Consider the following 23,671-nt stretch of genomic DNA (forward strand, 5'->3'; position numbering starts at 1 on the left):
TCCCAAGTCTCTGGATTGCGTGCGTGTGTATGCGTGTGTGTATAAACGGGCGAGAGAGGGAGCTGGGGTCCCAAGTCTCTGGATTGCGTGCGTGTGTATGCGTGTGTGTATGAGTGTGAATGCGTCGAGCGGTTATGGATGCGAGTGTGGATGCCTTGCGAAAGGTACGTCTCCCCCCTTTTATAGTCCAAGGGGTGAGCATATACATGGAGGGAGAAGGGAAAAGTGGGGGTCGTGCGAATTCCGACCCCAGCCTATCATCTGTCCAATGCCCTATGGTGGGCCCCGTTGACCTATCTTGACTAAACCGTTGAGGCGCCTTATCCGTCCGTATTGGCACAGTGTCAATCACAGTGGTGTGGAAGGTACTTCCCACCGAAAGTAGGGCAATTATTGCCTGGCTCTCTCTCATGGCTATCCTACGAAGCCTAGCTACCTATTAAACATTAAATGTTATTCCCAACCATAATTACCCCTAATCCAAACACCTTTATGTGATAAAACTATTAGGGGCTTGAGACATGATATCTAAGTATGGAGCGATAGTTCAAATGAAGAAGCAGCACCATTACAAATTAGAATAAGGCGCAGTGATTATATTCTTAATGGAATCAACTCAAATCAATATTAAGTGCAGTACAAACGGTGTCAGATATTTGGTTGAGCACCTTGTCAGTGTTGGTTAGTCGTGAGATTGAGTGCGGGGGGGGGGGGCAAGGAGGGGGATGATGGGGCTTCCATTCAGCCCGGCGCTCATGGCGGTGCTTGAGTGGCCGTCGGCTCAAGGTTGACCCAAAGTGGAGGCGTGGGATCCGTATGGAGCGGGGGGGGGGGGGGGGGGGCGGGGAATGAGAGGTAAAAATCATGGAAGAATGGTGGAGGATTTTTCTTCCGATAGATCCTAGGTCCCGTAGTCATTGTCTGCTTCCATTCGTAGGTGTTGACAGCCAAAATTGGCACCAACCGGTCTGACCGGTTTGACCTAGCAGTCTAACCGGTCGAGGCACTGTGGCCTGTCCGGCAGGGACCGACCGGTCTGACCGGTCCAAGCAGAGTCCGAGTACAACTAGAGATTTTCATAGATTTAGATCTTGTAATAGGATTTCTTGCGGGACAAATCCACCCACCCTATAAATATAAAGGGCCACGGCCGATTGAGACATCCAATTGATCAAAAAACACATCAATACATTACTTTTCCTTATGTTTATTATTTCTATTTTTATCTCCAAACCCTAGCCCCTTCTAACCCTTTTCTGTTGTTCTTCCTTCGTCTCCGCGACATTTGAAGGCGTTCTAGGTAGCCTGCCGATCCTAGAACAACCCTACGCGCGCTTGCCCTGACGGGGTCCCTCCCGGGCGAACGTTAGTCGGATTTCGCCATTCTGCACCGGCGAACCGGTCTGACCGGTTACCCCGACCGGTCTGAGCATCGGCGCTGCAATTGTGCCGTCACTCACCGCGCAATCAAGCGCATTCGTGTGTTGGCCCTAGATTGGCGCCAACATATTTTGGCGACTCCGCTGGGGAAGAAAGATCATGGTTGTAAAACCGATCTAATCTACTTCATATGCTACCATGGTGAAGCTATCGGATCCCGGTGAGATCAACATCAATAATATCAGTAGGTCGTCTATTGATGAGTTGCCGCCCGAGGATCGTCAAGTTTATGAAGCCTTCATCAAGGAGTGCGAAGAGGAGAACACACGGTGCAAAGAAAAAGAAATCAAAGAAAAGCGTCGGTGGTTCTTGTCTCACTTTTCCAAGAATCGGAAGGGTGATATCTCTAAGGACAAGGAGGTGGTCATTCTTTCGGATGAAGATGAGAAAGCCAAATCAAGTGCTATTGTAAGTGCTACAACACCGCCTACTTTAGAGCAAATTAGTCAATTGGTGGTTAGTGGTCAAGAAAAATTCTTGCTACTGTTCAAAATATGATTGATAAATCATTAGGCAAGCAACCTTTGATTGATGATAGTGGTACTCCTAGACCTAATATTGATGGCACTTTTTATCATAATACTATGCATCTTGAATCATCGGCAGCACATGCGCCCCAATACTGCATGCCGATGAATTTTTATGGTCAGAAAACTCCAAAGCAGTATCACGCGCATGGAGCGGTCGATGGAGCGGTCGGACCGATCCTGCAGACCGGTCAGACCGGTCATGGAGGACCAGTTCTGGAGCTTTAGTTGCATATCCATCGTCTCCTGAACCAATTACTAGTGTATGTTATGTTTCGGCTGGCTTTAGCCGAATGAATAATTCATACACTATGTCTCCTCAGGGTTCAGGTTATTCATATGGTACAATGCCAAATAATGGATATTTGCAGCAAATACCATATACCGTATGTGCCGAATAGCTCTAATACCAATGTTCAAAGGCCAAATGATTCTTATTTTAATTAAATACTTGAGAAGCATAAGAAAGATTTGGCTGTTATGTTTAAAGAAACTTTCGGCGTAGAATTGAAGGATAAAACTCTTGTTTGTCAAAAACCATATCCTGAGAGTTTTGATTCCATACCATATCCTTCGAATTTCAAGGTGCCTGAATTTATTGAATTCACTGGAGAGGATAGTAGAACTACATGGGAGCATGTTAGTCAGTTTAATGCACAAATGGTAATTTATGGGAGTCTTGATCATTTGAAAATTAGAATGTTCCTTTTGTCTTTATCTGGCACTGCTTTTTCATGGTTTTCGGCATTAGCTCCTAATTCTATCCAAACATGGTCTCAGTTAGAGCGTAAATTTCATGAGCATTTTTTGAATGGTGATAATGAATTGAGGCTATGTCATTTAACATCAGTTAAACAAAAACATGATGAATCTGTTGCTGAATTTGTTAGAAGATTTAGAGATATAAAAAACCGATGTTATAGTTTGGTTATTTCTAAAAAGGATCTTGCTGAATTAGCTCTTAATGGTTTGAGATCTCATATTAAAGAAAAATTAGAGGGATATGAGTTTCTAACCGTTAATCAAGTGTTGCAAAGGGCTTTGGCTCAAGAAAGCCGAAGTAAAGATGCAAAATTTAAACCCGATCGTCTTAGTATGCATATGCTACAAGGAGAATCTTCAGACGATGAGGGTAATGAAGTATATGCTGCTGAATTTGGATGGTCATCTAGTGATAAGCCCAGCACTTGTACTTCTTTGAAGCCGATTTCTAAAAATCGGCGAGATGAGATTAAATTCACTTTTGATGTGACAAAGTGTGATAGAATTTTTGATGAATTGGCAAAGCTTCGGAAGATTAAGTTCTCTCACACTATTCCATCAACGGAGGAGTTGAAGCTGCGTGCATATTGTAAGTTACACAATACTTTTTCTCATGCCACTAATGATTGCTATGTTCTTCGTAGACAAATACAATCGGCTATAAATGATGGACGATTGGTTGTTCCTGCAATGCAAATTGATCAAAATCCTTTTCCCATTCATACACTTGAGTTGTCAAATCCAAAAGTATTGATTCGGCCGCATCAAGCTGAATTGACTAAAGGGAAAAATGTGGTGGTTGGTGAGGAAAGGCATGAGAAAATGGTGCTGCAGAGCAAGACTCCTCGAGTTGCAATGGAGGCTTCAACGCTCGGGGGGCAGGACAAGGAAAAAGGGGCCGATAGCGAGTCGACCGGTCTAACCGGTTCAAAAGGCGGTCTGACCGGTTATAGAACTGGTCTGGCCGGTACGCCTAGTAAGTCTGGGAATTCCTCCAAAAGCAAGACAAGGCCGAGTTTCAAGGAACTCTTGGCCAAATATGAGAAAGAGAGAACTGCTCAGAAGAGGCGATCAAGTAAAGTTAAAGATATGAAGTCCTCAACGAAACATCAGGAGCAATCGGATTCTCATCCAAGACAAGTTCATACGCCATCCAATGAACCGGTTACTCTATGGTATTGCTGGTATCCTTACTTTTATACACCTATTGATTATAGTAGGATGCATATGCAATCATATTATATTCAATAGCCTCCTATGTATCCAAATCATGCATGACTACAAAGACTGATTGTTGCTAGCAATAATCCGGTCAAGCAAGATGTTAATTGCAGCAAAGAGAATGAGAAGAGCAAGGAGCAAGATTCAAAATATTTACATCCGAGGTGGTGTCCCTCAGGCTTATCTCATACTCAGAAGCGAAGGCTACAACGTATGCGCAAGAAGAAGGCAATGGAACAACAACTGGATGCCGTGCCAAAGACGTCAGCGACAATGAAGAAGGTGTGGCGGCCCAAACAAGTTGTTTCAACATCAACTTGAGCAAAACATGGTTGATAATTGTTTATCGCCTTTAGAACAAAAAATGGCCGATGTAGTGTTAATCATCGCCCTTAGACAATTTTGGCTCAGAAGAATATTTTTTGGCAAGCAAGCTTTACCAAAAAAACAAGGGGGCATATGTTGATAGCCAAAATTGGCACCAACCGGTCTGACCGGTTTGACCGAGCGGTCTGACCGGTCGAGGCACTATGGCCTGTCTGGCAAGGACCGACCGGTCTGACCGGTCCAAGCAGAGTCCGAGTACAACTAGAGATTTTCATAGATTTAGATCTTGTAATAAGATTTCTTGCGGGACAAGTCCACCCACCCTATAAATACAAAGGGCCACGGCCGATTGAGACATCCAATCGATCAAAAAACACATCAATACATTACTTTTCCTTATGTTTATTGTTTCTATTTTTATCTCCAAACCCTAGCTCCTTCCAACCCTTTTCTGCTGTTCTTCCTTCATCTCCGCGACGTCTGAAGGCGTTCTAGGTGGTCTGCCGATCCTAGAACAACCCTATGCGCGCTTGCCCTGACGGGGTCCCTCCCGGGCGAATGTTCGTCGGATTTCACCATTCTGCACCGGCGAACCGGTCTGACCGGTTACCCCGACCGGTCTGACCGGTCTGAGCATCACCGCTGCAATTGTGTCGTCACTCACCGCGCGATCAAGCGCATTCGTGTGTTGGCCCTATATTGGGGCCAACAGTAGGTTCGTGATCTCCTCGTCCTTGGAGCCTATGAGGCTTCTAGTGGACTATAGAAACTCTCGATGCTACTTGCGCTGGCAATATAATAGATGTTGGATAGAAATCACACGACTGCCAATTGTTGTCGACGGGGCCCAATGGTGAGGCAAAAATTGCCCCCCCCCCCAATTAGTGTTGGAATTTATTCAATAATTCAATGGAAAAGAATTAAAGCCCACTACTAATGCTAGGGAATCATGAGGAGGTAAATATTGGTGATTAAAATAGAGGATTGATGGCCGGTTAATAGTGCAAATTTATGGCCATTATTGCACCTAAAAATGTCCAGGTTCATTGAATCTGAGGGTGCCGCACGGCTATATAAACCAGCTCTCTCTCCTCTCATTCTCACTCACTCAAGCACTTGCTTCAGGTAGTCCTGCTTAGGAGACCTCTCCCTTCTCTCTCTGCTGCTTTCTGCAATCTCCATCACTAGCACTGCGCGCACAGTCCTAGTGAGGGCAGGCCTCTGAAACCATTGCCCACTGAAGGTCTTGCACGGGATAGTAGGGCAATCAGGTTTTTGGAGAGTGTCTTGACGCGACTGCTCGCAAGACTCCCGAACGACTACATCCTCTACTTCTTGGTGACCTGAACGACTACATTCCAGCGACCAGAACAACTACTTCGTCTACTTCCTGGTGGTCGTTCGTGGGACTGCATTGTGAACATCGTCCTGCATCGACATCGTTCGACTACTTCAAGCAAGGCCAGTCGAATAGCATGGATGCTATTCCAACTGGTGACGGAGCACCCAATGCCTCCGGCACTGGTCCCTCCTTGGGGTACAGTCTAAAACTCATGTGTTTCATTCTGTTTATTTTTATGTTAATTTTGAACACTTGCAAATGCTCTGTTTCACTCACAATAGTCATGGAAATATTGTTTATTTACAGGTTTAATTTTGGAATTAAAATATGTCAGAAAATGCCTATATTTCTAATAATTCGAAAACCTAATTCTGTTAATAGGCTTTCGGTAGCTAGCTTTTCATCATCAATCAAACCGCCACCATTTACTGGTTCCAATTACAAGCGTTGGCATGAACGGGCTATATTGTGGTTTACGGTAATGCGCGTGATGTTTGTGACAGTGGGATGCTCTTAAGGCTCAATATGGCAAACAAATGTGGGATGCTCTTGAGGCTCAATATGGAGTTTCTGATGCCTGCAGCAAGTTGTATATCATGGAGCAATTTCTGGACTACAGGATGGTTGAAGATCGTTCTGTGGTAGAACAAGATCATGAAATACATACGCTGGCCAAAGATCTCAAAAATTGCAGCAAAGAGACTCCATGTGTACTTCCAGATAAGTTTGTGGCCGGAGGTATCATCGCTAAGTTGCCACCTTCTTGGAAGGATTTTGCTACTTCTCTAAAACATAAGAGGCAAGCGCTCACCATTGATGGACTCATTGGGACTCTTGATGTTGAAGAGAAGGCGAGAGCAAAAGATGCACGTAGAAAAGGAACAGTTGGAACTTCTAGCACCAACTTTATTCAAAAGAACAATCCCCACAAGAATAAGAAGAAGCCATTGCAGAACCAAACAAAGACTAAGCAGACAACCACGTTCAAGAAGAAGAAGGGAGCTTGCTTTGTGACAGTCCGGACCACTTTGCTGCAAAGTATCCGAATCGCAAAGGCAAGAAATCTGCCAATATGGTCATTAGCGAGCCTGGAGGAACATCGGGGTATGGTAATTTACTACCTACAGTTCTTTCAGTATTTTATTCACTCGAGTGGTGGATGGATACTGGGGCTAATATTCATGTGGGTATTGATGCTTCTTTGTTTTCTTACCAGGTCGGAGGGACTGCCTCCTTGTTGATGGGGAACGGATCATATGCGTGTGTTCTTGATGTTGGTACGGTAAATCTGAAGTTTACTTCGAGGAATACCGTGCAGTTGAGGAACGTGCAGCATGTCCCCACCATCAAGAAGAATCTAGTCAGCGGCTCTCTACTATGTAGAGATTGTTATAAGTTAGTATTCGAGTCCAATAAATGTGTCTTGTCTAAATTTGGTACTTTTATTGGAAAAGGTTATGATAGCGGAGGCTTGTTTCGCTTGTCTTTGTCAGATGATTGTAATAAAGTTGTGAACAATGTTGTTAATGTTGATGAATCAAATGTTTGGCATTCGAGGCTTTGTCACGTTAATTTTGGTTGTATGATGCGGCTAGCTAATTTGAGTTTAATTCCAAAATTTACCTTTGTCAAAAAATTTAAGTGCCACGTATGTGTTGAATCAAAACAAACTCGCAAGACACACAAGGCTGCTGAGTCGAGAGACTTGGCACCTCTTGAATTAGTTCATTCCAATTTGTGCGAAATGAATGGTGTGTTAACAAAAGGTGGTAAAAAATATTTCATGACTTTAATTGATGATTGCACTAGATATTGTTACATCTATTTGTTGAAGTCAAAAGATGAAGCTTTACACTACTTTAAAATTTATAAAGCTGAAGTAGAAAACCAACTTGAGAGAAAGATTAATAGAGTTAGGTCTGATCGTGGTGGTGAGTACTTCTCAAATAATTTCACTTCATTCTGTGAGGAACATGGTATTATTCATGAGAGGACGCCTCTCTATTCACCCCAGTCAAATGGGGTTGTCAAAAGTAAGAACCACACTCTAACTGATTTGGTTAACGCCATGTTAGATACTGCGGGACTTTCCAAGGAATGGTGGGGTGAGGCTATATTGACTGCATGTCATATCCTAAATCATGTTCCTACAAAGAATAAAAAGATTACACCATTTGAGGAATGGGAGAAGAAAAGGCCAACACTTTCATACTTACGTACATGGGGTTGTTTGGCCAAGGTCAGTGTGCCAATAACCAAGAAACGTAAGTTTGGACCTAAAACTGTGCATTGTGTCTTTCTAGGTTATGCTATTGACAGCGTTAGTTATAGATTTCTAGTAGTGAAATCTGGAGTACCTGACATGCATGTTGGTACTATAATGGAGTCCAGAGATGCTACATTTTTTGAAAACATTTTTCCTATGAGAGATGAAACAAGTTCATCTAGGCAAGAGTTTATTGAGAATGATAGCTTTACTGAATCGATAGAACACAGTGAACTTACACTTATGGAAAATCCTGAGGAGGATAACAATGAAACTCTTAGGAAGAGTAAGAGATAAAGGACTACTAAGTCTTTTGGTGATGACTTCATTGTATACCTCGTGGATGATACACCCATAACTATTGAAGAAGCATATTCATCTCCTGATGCAGACTATTGGAAGGAAGCAGTGAGGAGTGAGATGGATTCTATTATGTCTAATGGTACCTAGGAAGTTGTTGAACGTCCTTATGGGCGCAAACCTATAGGATGCAAGTGGGTGTTCAAAAAGAAGCTCAGGCCAGATGGTACTATTAAAAAGCACAAGGCTAGGCTTGTGGCCAAGGGTTATACCCAGAAAGAAGGAGAAGATTTCTTTGACACTTATTTACCAGTTGCCCGATTGACTACAATTCGAGTGTTACTTTCCTTGGCAGCTTCTCATGGTCTTCTCGTTCATTAGATGGATGTTAAGACAGCTTTCCTTAATGGAGAGTTGGAGGAGGAGATCTATATGGATCAGCCAGATGGTTTTGTATCAAAAGGTCAAGAAGGAATGGTGTGTAAGTTGCTGAAATCTTTATATGGTCTCAAGAAATCACCTAAGCAGTAGCATGAGAAGTTCGACAGAACTTTAACATCTGCGGGCTTTGTTGTAAACAAATCTGATAGATGTGTGTACTATCATTTTGGTGGAGTTGAAGGAGTGTTGGCGCCTATCAACGTCACCACCGGGAAAGCAGCGATGACGTCCACAGACGCCAATTTTGGGGTGGCAGTATTTCATGAACCACGAATAAATCCGCAAGTGCACGGAATACCGCTGTATTATTTTACCCAGAAGTATACCGGGGTGTCATTTGTATTTCCGCAAGGAAGGCGGTGAGTGAAGAGATATAGACTAGTTGATGAACTTTATCTAGATTAGATACTCTCATGCATAAATAGGGGTAAAATATATAACAACTTACATTTTCTAGAAGGTAAAGTGTGGTTTAGGAACTTTATTGGACAAAGATGCATGTCAGAAATGCGAACTCTCATGATTTTCTGATCAAGTTGCGCCTGAAAATGATCGTTAGTGAGCGTAAACAAGATCCCCCAAGCTGTCCTTTGCTCGTCCCGAGCAAAGTAGGACAAATCAGGTTGTTGATCAGAAAATCACTTTGACTCGTACCTTATTACCTGTCATGTCATAGTCTGAAGCAGAGAGATTCATCTATAAGCTTAAATAAGTTGGCTATCATACTTTTGCACAATTACCTTACTCCTTCATGGGGCTTTTTAGCTGTCTCCTTGTCTTGGGCTATTGAGAGTTAGAACGGTGCATAGAGTAGTACTTACTTGCTCATAGATCTGCATTCCATCTGGAAGTACTTTTTGAAAGATTTTTGAAAACATGGAAAAGTTCCCAGGATAACTCTCTCGAGGTACTCAACTTGTATTTTCCATACCAGGGCAGTATTTGCCTTCGATCTTTCCTACTACTACAAAGCTTTTGTGGAGCTCAAGGTAGGATAGGAACAGGGCATACTTGCATTCTATATGTTGTAAAGTTAAAGAGATGATCCATGGAGAAACAGTCATGCAATCTCGATCAAAAGGTGCAAGTGTATGAGTGGATGGATTGTGGCTTACTCCTTGAGGTAATGGTTTTCTCTCTCGAATCATCCCTATCTCTTTTTTTTAAGACATGGTTACCCCTTTTTTTTGGGTCATGCTTCTTTGTCATGCCATCTTTTCTCTTTTTGGGGCAACCATAATCTGACTTTATTTTATTTCAGGGATGTTCTACGAGAGAGATCACCAAGATATGGAGCATTTATTAAAGTGGACTGGATGGATGGTGGTGCTAATTCCCAGTGTAGGAATGTTGCAAATGGATGGGTCATGTACATGCTTATGATCGTGAAAGCATGAAAAGCATCTAACTAGGGTCACACAATTTGACAAAACTCAACAGAACATCAAGCAGCATTGTGTAAGGTTTTTCATGGAATATGACATATGGCTCTGGTAGGACTTTGTGTATCACTGGGGAACTTGCCTTTTTAGATTTTCGAAAATAACTCCAGATTTCAAGCATCACTAGAACAAACTTGCACAACTTTATTTATCATATCTATACTCACAACAACTTAGACTTGGATCAAGCATATGCAACCCTAGGAACTTTCAGGTTCATAGGCAAGGTATTTGCATAACCAACAGATTTAAACTCAAGAGAACTCTCATTTTCAAACATAGGCACAACAGATATGGTAGAGCAAAGCAAAACTCATCCTTTCAACTTATCATAAAGAGTTAAAAAATTCTTACCGTGCATGATGGAAAAGGGAAATAAAGCAGTAAATATTTATTTTGTTTTTGAAAATTTTTATCAAATTTTATTCAAAAGCAAGTAAAGGATACAGTTAACTTAGGGGAGGGAACCTTCCCCAAGCTAGCTCTTAGTTTAGGGTCCGAAAAGTAGGACCTTTCTCCATACCTCATCAGGTTGAGGTCGTTTCGTCCGTACCTGGAGAAGTAGTAGTGGTCGACGACGTCTTATTCTTCTTGCGTCATTTCTTCTTTTTCTTCTTTGATGGCGTAGACGGTGCAGGAATTGGATCCTTGGATGTAGGATAGACGATCTCCAGATCTTCCCATGCTATATTGGTGATGAAATCAGGGATCTTCGGGTCGTCTTCCACTGGCTCGGTTGGTGGAGTATGAATCTCCCAATCCTCCCAAGCTGGCTTGGGAGGGGAGTGATAATCTTGATCATCCCAACCGGGTTCTGCCCATAACCCCTATTTCTCAATAACCTCGTGAATCTGGAATACCTCCCTCTTGTTTTGAAACTTGAATTTCATGGTCTTTCCCATGATGCTGAGGCTGATTCTTCCTATCCCTACATCAACTCTGGTGTTTGTATCCTTGAGGAATGGTCGCCCAAGTATAAGCGGAATCCTAAGATCTCCTTCCATATCGAGGACTACAAAGTCCACTAATATGTAGGTATTCTTGACTTTTACCATAAGCCTTTCCATGACTCCTTCGAGATATCTTATCGTGGAATCCGCCAGCTGAACACACATAGTGGTAGGGGAAATTGATGGATAGCCTAGCTTTTCAAATGTTACCTTGGGCATGATGTTGACGCTGGCTCCAAGGTCACACAGGGCGTGATCAAATTCACAATCGAAGATTGAGCAACTGATCACTGGGGTTCCAGGATCTTCTCTTATTGTAGCTGCTAACTCTCCCCCACGTACCTCTTCTTGGGCGTGCGAGCTTCTCTGCATAGCTGAGGGGTGTCCTGCTAAGTGAATTTTTCCACATAGCATTTATGACATTGATGCTTTCTAGAGTTGATTCGGGTTGCCCCGGGATCTTCCCTAGTTCAGCAGCAGGTGTGGCAGCAGCTAGCCGAGCTTATTGAGTTTCTAGCGTCTTATTGAAACTCAGCTGGTTCTTCATGGCGATGGAGAATCCGTCTATCTTGGCATGGATGGTCTCCATTGATTTGTCTATAGCGGCCAACTTCTTCTGAAAGGACTCATTGATCTTCACTTGGTCGTAGACAAGATCTCTCAAGGTAGGCTGGTTAGGATTGAAAGAATTTGAATTTTCATTACCTCCTTGGTAGTATGGGCGAGGTTGATTCCACCCCTGACCTCCTTGTGGACGAAACCCATTCATTGTTGCCATTGAGAAATAAAGCTTCCTCTTGGGTTTTTCGGCAGTTGTCGCCCGAATGTCCAATATTCCCGCAGACCTCGCACGTCATGTGAGTTTCCAAGGCTTGAAGTGTTTGCATTTGAGCCTTAACTTGGGAATAATCCTCAAATTTCTTGAGGAGGAGATCAATCTTCATAGCGAGCATGTCAGCCTCCTTGACGGAGTGCATGCCTCGCTGGCGCGGTTGGAGGCGATCATCGCTCCAACCTTGGTTGGAAACCATCTTCTCGGTCAAAGATGTAGCTCTTTCAATGGTCAGCGAGAAGAAAGCTCCACCCGCAGCGGCATCCACATGATCACGAGATGACTGTGTCAACCCGTTGTAGAAGTTCTGTAGAATGAGCCAATTATCCATTCCATGGTGCGGACACGCTAGAATGTACTCCTGAAGTCTCTACTAAACTTCAGGAATTGACTCATTTGATGCCTGCTGAAAATTTGAAATCCGACCATGAAGAGCATTGGTTTTGCCCATCGGGAAGAACGTCAAGAGGAATGCCTTGGCACATTTGTCCCAAGTGTCCGCAGCAGCCTTGTTAGCATAAAACCACTGTTTTGCTCTCCCCAAGAAAGAGAATGGAAACAGACGGAGCCGGATTGCATCTTGCGATACACCCTTGATAACAGAAGTACTGCAGAGCTCCAGAAACTGCTGGAGATGAGCGCTGGCATCCTCAGTGGCCTTGCCACAGAAAGGGCTGTCCTGCACCATCGTAATAAGGCCCGTCTTGATCTTGAAATTTTCCCCTCCAGTGTTAACCTCAGGCCCGGTGGGGACTTGGTTAGCACACGGAGCAGAGTAATCACGGAGTGCCTTCTGGGCCATAGCTTGAGAAGCTGACGATGATGCAATGATTGGTTCGGCTGCCGAGAGTGAGATTTGAGTAGGTACAATATGAGGTCGAACTCTTCTCAAAAGTGACTCTAGATTGGAATGAAAGTTTTGCGGCAAGTCGAAACCGGTCATACACTATCCTGTTTTCATATCAACAAAGACAAGAAAACAAAGCCAAGTTAGCTTGTTTAGCAAGCAAATACCAATTTCGATTTTGTTCATAACTTTGTCTATATACTTTAATCTGTGCCTTCCCCAGCAACGGCACCAAAAATGCTTGTTGGCGCCTACCAACGTCACCACCGGGAAAGCAGCAATGACGCCCGCAGATGCCAATTTTGGGGTGGCAGTATTTCATGAACCACGAATAAATCCGCAAGCGCACGGAATACCGCTATAGCATTTTACCCGGGAGTATACCAGGGTGTCATTTATATTTTTGCAGGGAAGGCGGTGAGTGAAGAGATATAGACTAGTTGATGAACTTTATCTAGATTGGATACTCTCATGCATAAATAGGGGTAAGATATATAACATGGTAGGAGGTAGTGTGACACACACACAAACTACCCTCTTGGATAAATAAATAAATAAAAGAAAGGATAAAAGATGCTCTAGGCCGGGAGCAAGGCAGAAGTTAGAGCTCGAGTCAACTGTTCTAGGCTAGCTATATCTATACTATCTCATTGGTTAGATCCTCAGAGATTAAACTACACAACATCGAGACTGTTATCGAAGCAACGGGAGGAGCCCGTACACCCCGGTGGCTTTATGTACCTCCTACCCCCCATGCCGAACGAGGAGGATTACTCAGGCTCGGACAGGGCTGTCACCACCTACCGGCTACCTCTACAACCCGTGGGTATAGTTGACATCCAGCAACTTTTAGCTAATCTAGATACCATGTCTACACTAGTAAGGGAAACTCTTGTGTCCCGTGCGGAGCCCCCACCCTTCGAATGGACAGACATCACACTATAGAAAACATATGAATACTAGAGCAGTTGATAGAGTTCTAAGCATGATATGTTAACCATCTCAAGCACAGGGCGATCATGCAATGCATGCATTGAACAATAATGCAACCATATCAAGAAACATATATCCGATAACTCAGAACATACTTTGAGCAGATATCGATAACCATAGTCTAATTCTATTACAAACAACCGAATATTACAAGAGAGAGCTAGAAATGAACCTATACCAGACTCTCGAGCAGATTCGGCGACTCGAAGACTCCTAGACTTCTCCTAAACTCCACTAAGCCTAAAGACTATGCAAGATGAGCTAGAGAGAAGAGGTAAGTGTGTGTGTGTTTGTGTGTTCTAATCTCCACACCCATTGTATTTATAGCAAGGAGCCATGGGGGTGAAACTCTCCAAACCGACCTAAGGGACCAACCAGGAGACAACATGCGGCTTGGATGAGGAGGTGGGGCCCACGGGCCAGGTCGACCGACCTAGTATGTCGGTCGGCCTAACAGTGGCGCCAACCGCCCTCATCTTCTTCCAGCAGGCTGTCCTGGGCTGCCTTGTCCTAATCCCTTTGGTCTTGGCCTGTCTTGAATGGTTTGAACTAGGTTCTTGGGCTACACTTGGTCCATTTGAGCCTGAATCGTCGCTCTGATATTTTCTGTGATTTTATGTCGGGCCAAAATGTGCTTGCAACTTGCATATTAGCTCCAAAACACAACTTGCATTTTCTAGAAGGTAAAGTGTGGTTTAGGGACTTTATTGGATAAAGATGCGTGTAAGATATGCAAACTCTTATGATTTTCGGATCAAGTTGACGCCTGGAAATGATCGTTAGTGAGCGTCAACAAGGAGTGATTCTGTGCTTGTATGTGGATGACATACTAATCTTTGGGACAAGCCTTAATGTGATTAAGGAAGTCAAAGACTTTTTATCTCAAAGTTTTGAGATGAAGGATCTGGGAGAAGCTGATGTTATCCTTAATATAAAACTAGTAAAAGAAAGTAATGGTGGGGTGACTCTTACACAGTCTCACTATGTGGAGAAGGTTTTAAGTCGCTTTGGTTATAGTGACTGTAAACCTGTCTCAACACCTTATGATGCCAGTGTGGTTCTAAGGAAGAACAAAAGGATAATGAAAGATCAGCTGAGGTATTCCTAGATTATTGGTTCATTGATACATTTAGCTAGTGCAACAAGGCCTGACATCTCATTTGCTGTGAGCAAATTGAGCCAGTTTGTTTCAAACCCGGGAGATGATCATTGGAAGACTCTTGAAAGAGTTATGCACTATCTAAAAGGTACAATGGACTATGGAATTCACTACACCAGGTACCTTAGGGTACTAGAAGGGTATAGTGATTCAAATTGGATTTCTGATGCTGATGAGATAAAAGCCACAAGTGGATATGTGTTTAAACTTGGAGGCGGCGTTGTTTCATGGAAGTCTTGCAAGCAGACCATCTTATCGAGGTCAACAATGGAAGCAGAACTCACAGCATTAGATACCGCCACAGTTGAGGCTGAGTGGCTTCCTGAGCTCCTAATGGATTTGCCGATAGTTGAAAAATCGATACTGGGTATCCTAATGAACTGTGATAATCAAACTATGATTGTCAGGGTAAATAGTTCTAAGGACAATATGAAGTCTTCCAGGCATGTAAAAAGGCGGTTGAAATCTGTTAGGAAATTGAAAAACTCCGGAATTATTGCCTTGGACTATGTTCAAACGGCGAAGAACCTGGCAGATCAATTCACAAAGGGTCTATCACGAAATGTGATAGACAATGCATCCTTGGAATTGGCCATGAGACCCACGTGAGTCATTCTATAGTGGTAACCTGTTCTATGTGATCGAAGATCCTGTGAAGTAGGATGGTCAAACAAATTATAGTCTGACTGAGAGAAGAGAATCTTTGTAAAAGGCTCGTAACATGTGAAAGGTGCATTTCTCTTCTAATCTGTATGGCAGGATAGTTTATAGCTTAATGTGTTTCATGTGGTTTCTAGAAAACAAATAAGTTGCTTTCTTGAAACAAAGATGTTGTCCTATAGAACATCTGAAAGGAACACACCTATATGAGTCTGACTGCTGGTCATAGTCTATGAGAAGTGTTGTATTCTCTAGAAACTCATGAAAGGCCTGGAGTATGACTTATAAGCTCCAAACCGCGGGGATGCTTATGTAGCCTAGTACCAGTGTAGGACTTTGGTAAAACTTGTTCGCACAAGACTGACAATTCAAGGCATAGTATATTGTATAGTTGTGAGTAAGTGTAGCCCCAGTTCTAGATAGAAGTTCAACTTAACAGTCTATGTCAAATACTGGTATATCAAAAGAGGGATTGAGAGTATTTCTAGTGTGGCTTGAAATTCTTGGTGGAGATTGTTGGAATTTATTCAATAATTCAATGGAAAAGAATTAAAGCCCACTGCTAATGCTAGGGAAACATGAGGAGGTAAATATTGGTGATTAAAATAGAGGATTGATGGCTGGTTAATGGTGCAAATTTATGACCACTGTTGCACCTAAAAACGTCAAGGTTCGTTGAATCCGAGGGTGCTGCACGGCTGTATAAACCAGCCCCCTCTCCTCTCATTCTCACTCACTCAAGCACTTGCTTTAGGTACTCCTACTTAGGAGACCTCTCCCTTCTCCCTCTGCTGCTTTCTGCAATCTCCATCGCTAGCACTGCGCGCACAGTTCTAGCGAGAGCAGGCCTCCGAAACCATTGCTTGCTCAAGGTCCTGCACCGGATAGCGGGGCAATCAGGTTTTTGGGGAGTGTCTTGACACGACTGCTTGCAAGGCTCCCGAACGACTATGTCCTCTACTTCTTGGTGACCTGACCGACTACATCCCAGCGACCATAACAACTACTTCGTCTACTTTCTGGTGGCCGTTCGTGGGACTGCACTGCGGACATCATCCTGCATCGACATCGTTCGACTACTTCAAGCAAGGCCAGTCGAATAGCATGGACGCTATTCCAGCTGGTGACAGCGCACCCAATGCCTCCGGCACTGGTCCCTCCTTGGGGTACAGTCTGAAACTCATGTGTTTCATTCTGTTTATTTTTATGTTAATTTTGAACACTTGCACATGCTCTGTTTCACTCACAATAGTCATGGAAATATTGTTTATTTACATGTTTAATTTTTTAATTAAAATATGTCCGAAAATGCCTATATTTCTAATAATTAGGTCTTTTAAAGATTCTTTGTCTGCCTCTTCTGGTTTCGTCTCTTTATCTTTGTCTCCATCTTCTTTTGGCTGCTCGTCCATGTTAATTGGCAGAGGGTTATTTTCATCCCCCTACTTCTCCACCCGAAGCTGAAGTTCGTAGACAAAATCACCAATCACTATATCCACAAACTCAGGAATGAGGTCAAGGTTTATCACAGCCACCTTCATTCTTGGCCTCCCATAGCGCTTCGTAAACTTCATATCCACCATACTAGGGACCCCAAAAATGGAGCCAATAGCCCATATGATAGGAAATTCCTTGAACTCTTTGGGGATTCCTCATAATTGAATCCAAATTTTTGGATTTTCATATTTCCAAATCTCTGTATCTTTCTTTTCTTTAATCCCCTTTTTTGCATTGGCACATCTCGCCACCACTGGGCCCCATAGTACCATATGTTGTAGTTCAGCTTCAGAAGGAAAAGTTGTCGCAAATGACTTGTCACCAATTTCCTCTATCACCCAATTCCACTTTATGCTTGGTAGAAGATGCTCCAACTCAACTATGACTAGTGCTGCAGTAAGAGAACCCTCGGAGATCGTCACCACGGCATCTCTGGACTACACATATGAGTTATTCATCATTTCCATAATAAGAGTTTTCACGGATTTCCACACATATGAGTTGGGAGTTTTATTCAAAGAATGAAGCATTTTTTATGTTTTAATTAATTTTTTTTGTTTTTATTTTATTCTATTCTATTCTCTTTTTTTATTTTTGTGAATGACTCAAACTAACTAATGTTTTTATTGTAGACACAAGATGAAAGGAAAGGTCAGATAACTTACCCAGATACATTGGCACCTCCCCCAAGCTTGAATGAAGCTCTGTAGGTTGCCATCTTGGTCGATTTTTCTCTTTTTTTTATGCAGTATAAAGTCAAAAGAATGCATTTGCGAGAATTTAAACATGCCATGATGTGAAAGGGAAAAACTATGCGAGAAAATAAACTATCTTATATGCAAATGCAGGAATGGATAACTACCATGTACCTCATGGCAAGGGCTCAAGTTTCTCGTCCCAAGCGAGACTATCCATACCTTGAGTTCGGTCGTCGACACCTAATGGAGACCTTGGTGGCGATGCTTTCTTCCACCATAGGCAGAGATACTTCGATCTCTTTCTTCCCAAATTCCACAAAATTCTTACGTTGGATATTTTGCTTCGCGTTCCGTTGGTTATATACACTGATCTCCTCCCGAGTTCGAAGATTCTCCACAAATTCGATGAGGGTAGAGTTGGATGGGTTATATGGCTTCTCCAGCTCTTTTATGGATTCCTTCTGGTTGAAACTTTTGATATGTGAGCACTATTCATCATTCGGTCTGAAGCTGAATCTCTCCTTATGCCCATTGATGTTGAGTTGGATTACTCTAACTCCCGCATGAATGTGTGCAGTTGTCATACTCAAGAATAGCCTTCCCCAATATGAGAGGGATCATAGTGTCGACTTCCATGTCGAGAATGACAAAATCAATGGGGACAAAGAAATTCCGTATTTTCACCATAATATCCCCGGCAATCCCCGCAGGATGACGAACTGATTGGTCTGCTAGCTGCACACACATGGCAGTAGGAGCAAGCACATGATGGTTAAATTTATCATAAATTACCTTTGGCATGATGCTGATACTTGCTCGTAGATTGCAAAGAGCATGCTTAAAGTGTTGAGGTCCGATGGAACATGCGATGGTGCGGCATCCTGGTTTCTTCTTCTTCAGAAGAGGGTTGAGTATAGTGTTGACATCCTTAAGTGCCAAATCCAACCGTCAACTAGACTCATTAATAAAGGAAAACTATACACCTTACTCACATATTTGTATCACTAACCTTGCTCCACAATTGTTTTCGAGTTTTGTACAATGTAGATGAGCAAGAGCAGAATAAGACGAAAACATGCAGTAGATGCTACACAACTACGTTGAAGATCGCATAAGGCATCACACACATACAAAGAGGGCCCATCTTGCAGAGCAAACGGGCGCGCCACGTATAATGCACACAAGGAAAGAAACAAGGGCCCACCTATCAGCCTGCCAAAGAAGGATAAGGACGAGGGCCGGCCGAACCTGGCTTGACTTCTATCCAGGTGCATTTCGAGGAGGAGTCACCCCCAAGTCTCCTGATCACCTTCCATACGTGCATTTGGTGGGAACCGAGCTCTTTTAGTATAAATAGGGCCCCCTCTCACCCCTCTCAACACACACACACCTCTCATTCCACTTTCTCCAAGGAGGCTCTCTCTCTCTCTCTCTTGCTCTCTTAGCTAGGTAGTGGATCTAGGCTAGTTCTCTTTAGCGCAGAAAGTCATCCTTGGGGTCATTGAGCAATCCTCAGCTCCCGGTATGGCTTTGTATTCAACTTGTCAGACTTCAATTCATAATATAGAGATATGCCATGGTCGCTTTGCTATCTTGATAGTTTATCAATTCATGCTTAGTTTGTTCATGAGTTATGCTAAGGTCTTGGTTAGGCCAGATGATCCGGGTATGGATAGGGGTTCTTGTGCTTTTGGGCTTGCTCTAGCATTTTACTTGTCCATCCGAAGGGTGGGAGACCCGGGGATGCTAGGGTAGTGACCTCATGCACGAGCGTGGTGCTCGAGTATGCAGGATCCTTCGGATATGTCCATGCTCCACGGTGTAACTGGGGTAGACGGTAGGTGGTGACAGCCATGTCCGTCCGGCGTAACAGCTGTGTTGCGTTTAGCGTATTCCCTGACGTTCGGGTTCGATGTAGGAGTTTATGCAAAGAGGTAACAGGACTGGATGTACTCCTATGCAGGACATTCTCCCCGCTATCCCATTTTTCTGGCACCTGTAGTCCTAACCATGTCCTAACATGATCCCAGCTTTGGGTAGAAGCACTAGGACACCTAACCTAGCCTAAGCTCCAACTGACTTAACGTAGGATAGATTAGTCCTTTATTTTGTCGTTTCTCTCTTTTATTCCTTCCTCTTGGAGTGTGGATATGTGATGTGCCGCATTACCCTTGCTTAGTTCTTTATCTTGACTTACCCCTGTTAGAGTTTTGCCTATTGCTTGAGGCACAATATCATGGTTAATGTTAAGTACAGTACCTTTCCCACTGCCATCCTTTGGGACAAAATAAATAACGATACCCTTACTCTCCAAGTGAAATGCTATAACGGTATATCCATGCGCTTGCGGATCCATCTGTAATCATATCAATTATACCACGAGAGTGGCACTCCTTGGGTGCAGCTGCTAGGATGGGTTCGGTACCCTCATTTCTAGTGATTGCACTAAGGACCGCCAACAGGCATTTCTGAGGCCGTTGCCGAGGTCTTCGCGAACCCGATAGCAACTTAAGAAATGCCAACATACAGCTGTGCTACACTCACCCGTAAGCTGCACGAACTCAGTGGTTGGCAGAACCCTCTTATTGCCAAGGATATTCTTGAGATACTTGGCGTATGTGGGAACCTACACGGTGTCAAAAAGTGGTGTGTTGCCATAAATCTTCTTAATTACCTGACAAACTTGATGAATTGCTCATCGGCCACCGGCCTCCTTCTCCGCTCTAGAAATGGTAAGGCTGTTATATCGTGGTACTTTCAGGAAACCCTTGGGACTTCCTCGGTGTCTTCCTGGGTAGCAATGTTGTTGGATTCTTCAGCCTCCTCCAGCACCCTGTCTTCAGCATCAGTATCCCTAGCGGTTACGGTCTTCCGCCGTGTACCTGCATCCTGCGGAGGATGTGGTCTCTGTGCGGATTGTCTTGCCCACACAGTTACTGCATTCACACTTATTTTTGGGTTCACTTCCGGTTGCTCGGTTAGCTCCCCCCATGTTATGATTACGATAGCATGAGGCCAGTTGAGTTACTTTAGTTTCTATCATTTTCTTGAAGCTCAGCTGATTTTCAATAACAGAGTTAAGCCTCTCTAGCTGTGCGGCCAAGGACTCAAGAATTTTATCATTAGCAAAAACTTTCTTACTAATGTTGTCATTAATTTGTTGTTGGTCGTACATGAAGTCTTTAAGCGAAGACTGAAAACTGTTATTAAAATCATTACCTTGTTGTTGGCCGAAGGAGAGGTAGGGCGTAGAATTCCAACCTTGCTGAGGATGGTTGTCTGAGTTATTGGGAGTGTTATTCCCAATGAAGTTCACATCCTTTTGAGTGAATGGGCAAGAGTTGTCCGAGTGTCCAGTATTGCCACATTTCTCACATGTCATCTGAGACTCCATAGTCTGGTTAACCTTCTGGTGTGGAGATTCCAGCTTTTTCATGAGAAGATCCATTTTGGCTACCTGCATATCAACACTGTTGATTTCATGTATTCCTTTTGCATGAGCCAGCTGCCTATCTCCCTTCCAACTCTGGTTGGAAGCAACCTTGTCGATGAGCGCTCTAGCTCCAGCAACATCGAGGCAGAGGAATGCTCCTCCTGTTGCTGTCCATGTGATCTTGCAATCGTTGGTTGAGGTCATGTTAGAAGTTCTGAATGATAATCCATTCTTCCATGCCGTGGTGTGGGCAAGCTGCAATGTATTCCTGAAGACGTTCCCAGGCTTCTAGGACTGTATCGTCCTAGAGTTGTTCAAAACTGGAATTCCTATTCCGAAGGGTGTTGGTTTTGCCCACCGGAAAGTACTTGACCAGAAAAGCATTGGAACACGCATCCCAAGTATTGAATGCATGCTTGTAGGTGTAGAACCACGTCTTTGCTTTCCCAACCAAAGAGAATGGGAATAGTCAAAGACGAACATTATCCATCGTAGTGCCTTTTGGGTTGATTATGCTGCACACTTCCAGAAAATTCTGTAGATGAGCGTGGCATCCTCTGATGCCTTTCTACAGAAGGGACTTGCTTGGACCATGTTGACAAGCCTAGTCTTTATCTCAAAGCCATCAATGCCTTGATCATTGTTCAGTCTAGTAGGGATATGGCTATTGAACGGTACTGTGAATTGACGGAGTGTCTTCTGAGCCATGGGTATTGAAGCTGGTGTTGTCTAACCTTGATCCTAATAAAATTTCTTCTGGTAGGATGACTATGTGTCAAACAATTCTCCCAATTCTTTCTGGATCTGAGTTGAAGTGATATGGTAGATCAAAACTGGTCCTGCACTGCTCTATAGAAATCACAAAGATACCGAAAGCAATGGTAATCCTGCTAAAATTAGAGGTGATAAATTAGTAAATTTTATCAAACTATTCGACGATATCTTTAGCCAATTGCTTCTCCGGCAACGGCGCTAGAAATGCTTGTTCGCGTTTCTTATGCCCAATAGAATATGGATTCCGTAAGCGCATAGAATCACCATTGTAGCATTTCACCTTAGAGTATTCCAGAGTATCGAAGAATTTCTCAGGGAAGCACTATGGTAAAGAGTATCTGTGACACCTCAGGTGTCTAGCTATTAGAACATAAGGTTATTTGAGTAATTGTGTGTTTAACTTTGTTTGATAGTCAAAAAATTTCAAAGCAAATTAAGGGCATATTTGTAATTACACAAAATTACTAGCCCCTTTTTACAAAAAGTTTTAACTTAGGGAGTGATTTCAAAATTTTGAAGGGTTTTCTTACAAAATGCAAGTAATCATGATTTTGGCAGCTTTATTGCATTTAAGTCCAAGATTGTGATGAATTTGCAATCAAAAAGGTGTTTTCCTTTATTAATTCAAGTTCTTCCAAATTTTTCAAAATATTTCAAAATCCTTTGATCTAGTGAAAATTTACACAACATAAAAGTTGTAGGTTTTGAAAAACTAAACAACTTTCATTTTGGGCACTTTTTCATTTGATCCCTAGATCAAAGGGAAATTTTAGTTTACAGTCAGCCCCTTACACTTTTCTGGTTTTGCAAATAGGTCCTCACCTCGTTCTTCAACCTCTAGCTCTCCAGGAGCTCGGCAGGCCGCCGCTGTCGGTTTCCCCTCGCCGCAGTTTAGTCTCGCCGCCTCTAGACCCCAACCGACCTCCTTGGCCCCCTCTTGGCCCCACCCTTTTCCTTTTCTGGCCCACGCGAGCTAGCCACGACACGCCGCTAAGTACCGCCCCTGTTCTTCTTCTCCGGTGAGCGCGCCACCGCTGATTTCGCCCCCAGAGTGGCCGCACCGCCTCGGAGCACTGACGTGCCACCCCCACGCATCGCAAACAAGTCTCTGCCGCCTTTTTCCCGACCCTTGCTGGCCATCTGCGCTCGCGCCACGCCACCCACCCGCGACACCTCGCCGGCGCCCGTGGAGAAGCCGACGTCGTCGCCATTTTCCATTCTTCTACTGCAAAACCCATCCCCGAGCTTCCTCTTGTGCTCGTCCTCCACTCCTCGGCCTATAAAACACCCCACCAAGCCCCATCGCCAGCCAAACCCCACCGCTGCCCCACCTCCATCTCCAGCGAGCCTAGCTCACTATGGACCCGCTGTTGTAGCCTTTCCCCGACCACCACAAGCCTCGTGCGATCTTTGCAGTAACTCCGTGAAGCTAAACCCCCACTTCCCGTCACCAATCCCCCACCAAAACACCTCGCCGTCGTTCATCCTCCGCCGCCATGCTCTGTTCGCCGCCAACGACCCTACTCCAGTCACCATTTCTGGCACCCAAGTACACCCAGAGGTACGCCTCGACCCGCTGAACCTCCGTGGACCCCTAGACCTCACCGCCGGCGATCACCGTCGCTGGAATCGGCCGGTCAACCCCTGTCCTCCCCTCTGACCTGACCTAGGGACCCGATTGCATTCTTTCAAAACATTCTAGGGTCCTTTCTGCAAAAAAATCTTTTCCTTTTATTTCTTTTTCAGTGAACTTCAAAAAT

The 23,671-nt window shown here is 43.7% G+C and overlaps 1 non-coding gene across 1 annotated transcript; it reads left to right on the top strand.

Annotated features, from left to right (window-relative positions):
* The first annotated feature begins 21,373 nt into the window (after window positions 1–21,373).
* On the top strand, window positions 21,374–21,480 carry LOC120701711. Its single transcript, XR_005686267.1, has one exon. It is a non-coding gene; the product is annotated as a small nucleolar RNA R71 (small nucleolar RNA).
* The last annotated feature ends 2,191 nt before the right edge of the window (window positions 21,481–23,671 follow it).

Source organism: Panicum virgatum, chromosome 3K (genome assembly GCF_016808335.1).
Source record: "Panicum virgatum strain AP13 chromosome 3K, P.virgatum_v5, whole genome shotgun sequence".
Classification (NCBI taxonomy): Eukaryota; Viridiplantae; Streptophyta; class Magnoliopsida; order Poales; family Poaceae; genus Panicum; species Panicum virgatum.